Source organism: Bos javanicus, chromosome 5 (genome assembly GCF_032452875.1).
Source record: "Bos javanicus breed banteng chromosome 5, ARS-OSU_banteng_1.0, whole genome shotgun sequence".
Lineage (NCBI taxonomy): Eukaryota > Metazoa > Chordata > Mammalia > Artiodactyla > Bovidae > Bos > Bos javanicus.
Window position 1 is genome coordinate 118,805,405 of NC_083872.1, and position 6,721 is coordinate 118,812,125.

Consider the following 6,721-nt stretch of genomic DNA (forward strand, 5'->3'; position numbering starts at 1 on the left):
TAAGTGATATCATCAAATATCATATGATGTCACTTGGAGTTTTAAAACACTCCTGTGTGAGACAGTCTCTCACAAGGCAGTCTGCGTGCTGGGGGTCCCACACCCGTTAGGGCAATCGGCCGGCCCCGTGGTGTCTCCTCGGGGGTGGCTCTGCAAAATATCCAAGTGGGACTTTCCGCTGTAGAACCTCGTGGTGCTGGTTGGGCCAGATTCCTGGCTGGACAGGCCCTGTTACATCCCTGCCTCCAGTGAACTCGGCCTTGAGCTCTGATCCATCAGAGCCTCCTCTGGGGAAAACACAGCCACCTGTGTGCAAGCTGCGTGCGGTCCTGAAGGTGCTGTGCACACAACACAAGAATGGCTCCGGGGTGCGGCCGTCGTCACGGGGTGGTCGAGGGAGACCGTGCGATGCCCTGGCTCGTCTGCACGAAACGCCTCCGTCTCCCACATTCTGGAAACGCTCGTGCATCCAGTCCACCGGTCCTCTGTTTTTATCTGGAAAGGATTGGGAGTAAAACAGGAAGCAAATGGATACAGTGTCTATTTTACAGACTCCACTTGAAAGGGTCTGAGAGATGTCCCCGTGCGCCTGTCGGAAGCCCCTAGAAAACGAGGGGGTCCGGCCGGACCTCGAGGAGGCCGGGTTCCAATCTCGAGAGGGGACGCAGCCTTGCTAGCGGGCAGCAAGGAGCGGGAGTGGGACTCTTTCTATGGGGCTTCAGAGCAGCTTTTTCGTAGGAAATAAATCTTCAGAAGTGAAAATTATAATTGAGCCAAGTTCAGGAGAGCCAAGTGTAATGTTAGCAACAAAACCTGATGGCTCCAGAAAAGGAAGCTCAGGGAGGCCCATTAATGGAGGCGAGATAATTGGACGAGGGCCGAGCAGGCAGCCCTCTGGGCTCTGGGGAGAAAATGTCTCCGGATGGACGAAGGAAGGCTTTCCTGGGGCGGACGGGGAATTGGGGGTGCATTCTGAAGGCCTGAGGCTCAGATAGATTTCATCTGAAATCTGAGGAGCCTCGAGACGCTCCAAAAGTCGTCCGGGGAAGCATGGTCCCTTTAATCGCCACCCTGTGTCCACCTTCAAGGCTCCCCCTGACACCCCTGCACCCATCCTGATCCAGGCCCAGCCTGAGGTCATGACCTGCTCGGAACTCAGCAAGCCCCACCTCACTCACAGCCTCATCCCTGCTCTAATTACCCCCTGCCCTCAACCCCCATACCCCTCCCCTGAGGGCCGGGCACACAGCAAGCCTACACCATCGCTTAGTGGGTAGTTCTCATCACTAGAAGGTTTCTGTCATCAGTTTTTGGTCCAAGGCATTGGACGGACTGATGCCAAAGCTGAAGCTCCCATACTTTGGCCACCTGATGAGAAGAGCTGACTCATTGGAAAAGACCCTGATGCTGGGAAAGATTGAGGGCAGGAGGAGAAGGGGACGACAGAGGACGAGATGGTTGGATGGCATCACCGGCTCGATGGACATGAATGTGAGCAAACTCCTGGAGTGAAGGACAGGGAAACCTGGCGTGCTGCAGTCCATGGGGTCACAGAGTCAGACATGACTGACTGAACAACAACAAAATTGGGAGGGATCGTTTATCTTTCTTTACTGAGGTCTTCTGTTCTTATTTTAAAGTAAGTGAACTTGAGGGAAGAAAATCTCCCTACGGAGATTCTGAGTCCATAGATAAATTATCTGTCGTCTTGTAGATTTCTTCGACATTCCAAATCTGAAGGCATCAATCCTTGACACACGGTGTACTCATTTCCTGGGGTTTCCATAACCAGTGACCACAACCTGCAGTCCTGGAGGCCAGAAGACCTTGGTCAAGGGGTCAGCATCGCTGTCCCCTCTGGAGCTCGGTTGTGCCTCCAGGCTCTGGTGCTGCAGGAAACCCTGGTGACTCAGGTCCTCACAGGACATCCCTCAGTCCCCTCCTCCAACCTCATGTGACCTGTGTCCCCTCTGCTCTCACCTGGAGACGGGGTGATTTCATCTTGAGGTCCTTCAGCTCACGATGTCTGAGAGGCTCTTTCCCCAAACAAGGTCACATTCCAGGGTTCCAAGTGCGTGTATCTTGGGAGCATGGGCACCATCTTAGCCTCTACACTTGGCTGAATCACTCACTCATCAATTAAACCATCATTTACAAAGAGAACGTTTGCCTGGTGGCTCAGATGGTAAAGAATCTGCCTGCATTACAGGAGACCCAGGTTGGGAAGATCCCCTGAAGAAGGAAATGGCAACCCACTCCAGTACTCTTGCCTGGAGAATCCCATGGACAGAGGAGCCTGGTGGGCTCCAGTCCACAGGGTCACAAAGACTGCGACCTGACTGAGCGACTGACACTAGGGTCCAGGGACCAGGAAAGATTTTAGTAATCTGACCTCATCTCACGAATTCAGTCACTGTTGAAGTGATTGCTCCCTGGGACAGGAGAGTTTGAATGACTACATTTTACAAGACATGTAACTTCATCATTTTGATGAAGAACAGATTAGATCTGTAGATCTAATGAGCCCAGAGGTCATTTTCCTGCTGTGACCTGTCCTCGCGTCTCTCCACACTGAGGGGGTGCCGTCCTCCACCGCAGAGGGACCGCCCTTGCCTGGCCTGGGGTGACACCCAGAGGGTTCACCTGCCGGATGATTGCCCCCAGGAGGCATCACTGATGGAAATGCCGTCACAGATCTGAATGCCTAGCAGGGGTCTTTTTGCCTTGATACACTGATGTGTTTTCTCTTAAGGGACAGTAAGGAAATGGAACTGGCTGTCGTTGCTTTTTCTACCAAGAGGTTCAGAGCTGAATATGTGGCTCAGACGTTAAAGCATCTGTCTGCAGTGTGGGAGACCTGGGTTCGATCCCTGGGTCAGGAAGACCCCCTGGAAAAGGAAATGGCAACCCACTCCAGTACTCTTGCCTGGAGAATCCCAGGGACAGAGGAGCCTTGCATGTACGGTCCATAGGGTTGCAAAGAGTCGGACACGACTGAGCAGCTTTCACTTTCTTTCTTTCTTTCTTTCAGGACTCAAGGCCTAAAGAGCTTCTTTCCTCTCTTCTCACCAGTCTGAGTTCTGATCAACGGTTTTTTCCCAGATTCTAACTGATGGTTTTATTGATTAATATATTTTCTTCTAAACTACTTCAGACTTTATGGAGTGAATCAGGGACTGAATGAATGGCTGGCTGGCTGGTTGCATGATGAACAGTGAGATGACTGGATGGATAAATAACTGGATGGATGTTTGTGTGGATGAATGATTTGGTGGGTGGATGGATGGCTTGACGGGTGGATGGTGGATGGATGAAGGATGGGTGGATGGACGGGTGGATGGACGGGTAGGTGGATGGAGGGGTGGATGGGTATGTGGATGGATCGGTGGGTGAATGGATGGGTGGTTGGATGTATGGGTTGGACGAACAGATGGAAGAGTGGCTATCTTACAAGAAGAGGGTATTTTAAACCCATATGGATATTTGAATAAATTTTAATAAATATTAATACCAAAAACAGAATTACAACTATTGATCTAAAGCTTGTCAAAACAGAATGTTTCCAACTGCTATAATTTGTTGATTATTTTTTGCATAACTCAGCTTTATCTGCATTTTTATTTTACTGAAATTAATTTTTTGGGAATTGGGTGCCTGGGTACTAATTTTACAACAAATATCTAGCTCAACAATCAGCTTGACCATACAAGATTCTCCCAATTATGCCAAAAATAAGCACTGGCTTTGCTTTGTAAATGCAGTATTTCTACACAGACCAAGTTTTTCTAGTTACATTTCATGGAAATGATCACAGTCCCCTTCACTGTGTGAAGTCTTATTCTTTGCCACATTTATTTTGTGTTATTTCTACCAGCAATTTTCAGTATGAAATAAATAAAATGGGCAGTCCATATGTCTCTCTTATTTTAAAAGAGAATCGTGAGAAATTCCTGTCACGTATTCTAGAGCTCCTTGTGGTTCAGGATTTGTTTACACTGATGCCAGATTTTCTGGTGGTTTTCTTTTGGGGGAGGAATGGGGGAGGGGTTGTGTATTTGATCTAAAAGCAAATCGGGGGGTTAAAGCAGGGGTCGGCGCATTAAGGTCAGAGGACAGCTCGAGGGGTCCCATGGGACTTGCTGGGAGCTGAGTCTGGGGGGCTGAGCCCCAGGGAAGAAGGGGTGCCTGTTCAGTGCTTGTTCAGTGTGAATACAGCCAGGCCACCCCCCCCAGGGTGGGTCTGGGAAGGGTGACTCCCAGAGGCAGGAACCATTGACCTCTCCCCGCAACACCCCCCACTTCTCCCCTGTCCTGGGGCCTCTCTCGGGCCCCTGCCCCAGGCTCAGAGCTCCTCATCTCTGCCTGAAATTTGGCAGGCCTCTGTCAGCCTTAGACACTGACTTTTCCTGATCTGGACTTTTCCCCGAGGACTGACCAACCATCACACCGCTCTACACCCACATTGGAAGGGGGACGGGAGAACTGGACTGCACCTTGCTAGGACCAGTGGTGACCAAAAGCAGCGGGGGGGGGGGGCGTCCCCGAGGGGGCCCACTCCCCAGTCCCGCCTCCCACTCCAGACTCTCCGCCTCCTTCTGCCCTGCTCCCTGCTCCCGCTCCTGCAGCCCCGGGTGCCAGTCCAGAGAGCCTTCTGCCTGTGGGAACCTGTCCCCTCCCACATGGGTTTCTCTGGGTCCCCACTTTCCAGGGGAATCTCGACCCCCATTCTTGGGGTCTGCCGGGACTGAGACATTATACAACAAAGCCTGTAGCAGTGTTTCCAGCCACAGTGGCTTTGGGCAAGCTTGGCGACCTCTCTAGATCAACCCAGGCTGCTGCTTTCTGGGCCCTGGGCTCTTCTGGGACAGACCCTGAACATCCGCGTGAGATGTGATCCTGGGAGAAGCTGGAGAGGGTGCGGGTGCGGGGCTGGGTGGGAGGGAAGGAAGCAGAGGGCACAACCTCCCCAGGGGCACTGGGTACCCTTCCAACTTCATCCTCAAGAGTGGGGCACCCCCACAGAGGTCAGGCAAGGTGGGCTCCAGCCGTGATGCCGGTGGCACAGCGGGTGGTGGAGGGGAGCCGTGGAGGGTGGAGGCAAAGGAAGTGGCTCCCAAGAACAGAGTTAGGAAACCCTTCAGTTCTGGAGGACACGTGCCTGGGCCTGAAGACGAACAGTTTCACTGGAAGAGCCTCCTAGGCAGGGGCCTTCATGCACAGAGAGCTTGGACGTGCAGAACAAGGAGCCAGGAGTTAGTGAGCTCCCCCGGGTCTCCACTGCATCACTGCAGAGGCTTAGCAGGGCCTGCACACGTTTCCTTAGCGACCAGAAAGCAAGCATCGCCAGCTCTGAGGGCCACAGGCCTCCTTTGCAACCAGCTCAGAAGCAGCCACAGGCAAAGAGGGGGCAGATGGGGCAGCCTGAGCCAATAAAGCTTTATTCACACACAGACAGCGGCAGGCCAGGGTCTGCACAGGTCTGCCCTGGAGACCTTGGGGCTCATCCAGGGAGCAGTGGAAAGAGGTCAAGTGTCCCTCCAGCTCTCAGAAGAGGAAACAAAGAGTCGCTGGGACGTGGGCTCCCAGGGAGCTCCGGACTGCATTGAGGGCGCCCTTGCTGTGCGACGACCTTGGTGGTTATCAATCATGGGGATGAGCCCGGCAGCAGAAACCTGGCCTGGGGACAGCGCCGGGGACAGCCCCGCACGGCACTCGGGATGAAGAGGACGACAGAGTGAGTGCAAAGAATGAAAATTTATCTCCCCTCTTTCTCAGGCCTGTCTGGGTGTAAAAGGCACTCGGGTGCGGCGCCTCTGATTCATGGCTGGGTGACTCTTCTGTGGAGTTCCCTAAATATTGTGTAGCCGGTTTTGACTTGGAAATGCAGCATTTGAAATATCTTCACTTGACCAAGAGGCCCCCAGTGACATTAGAATAATGATGATGGCATACTTTGCATTTCACTGAGAAGTGCGTTGGAATAATACCACTCAAGTCGGTCTGGCCCGAGATGGTGATTTAGGACTGAGGCTCCAATTGGGGAGAGATGGCGGCAGGCCTCCGTCTCCCTCCCAATCAAAGACCCAAGAGGAAGAGTGTTTCATTTTTACCGCGGCTTTTCTGTCTGCAGGGAGCCTTATTTCTCCTTCACACATTTTCGGAAACACTGCTGTGGGCTAGATTTATGGAGCGGAGAGAAGCCCCTGGGAGCCGGAGCGGGGACACCAGACCCGCCGCTTTCTCCTGCGGCCTAGCCGAGCACACTCCCCTCTGACGTTTGGCTTGGCCGAAGCCTCTCCGGATACACCACGAGGCTGGTGTCAGGGTCCCAAGACTCCAGACCGATCACGAACCACTCTCGGGGTCCTCCCTTTGGGGGCCAGACGTGCACTTCGTTACTCCACCGCTTCATCCGTTCCTTTCCGCAGCACCCTTTCTGGCACACACAGCTGTTCCCGGGATCCCGGGGCCAAGGAGGGTGCCCACCTCCACCAGCCTGACCCGGCCCTGAAGCTGACCCAGCGGGAGGAGCCGGCAGTGCCCGGACAGACAGACAGTGGCTGGTCCAGTGGGAAGGTCGGGCAGGAAGCGGATGGGAGTACAGGGTCGCATGGATAACCAAGGTCTTCCTGGAGGCGGCCCTTGAACCCAAGTCAGGAGCACTGAGGGTGCAGACAGGTGACGCCCAGGCAGCAGGGGAGCAGGTGAGGCGGTGGTGCAC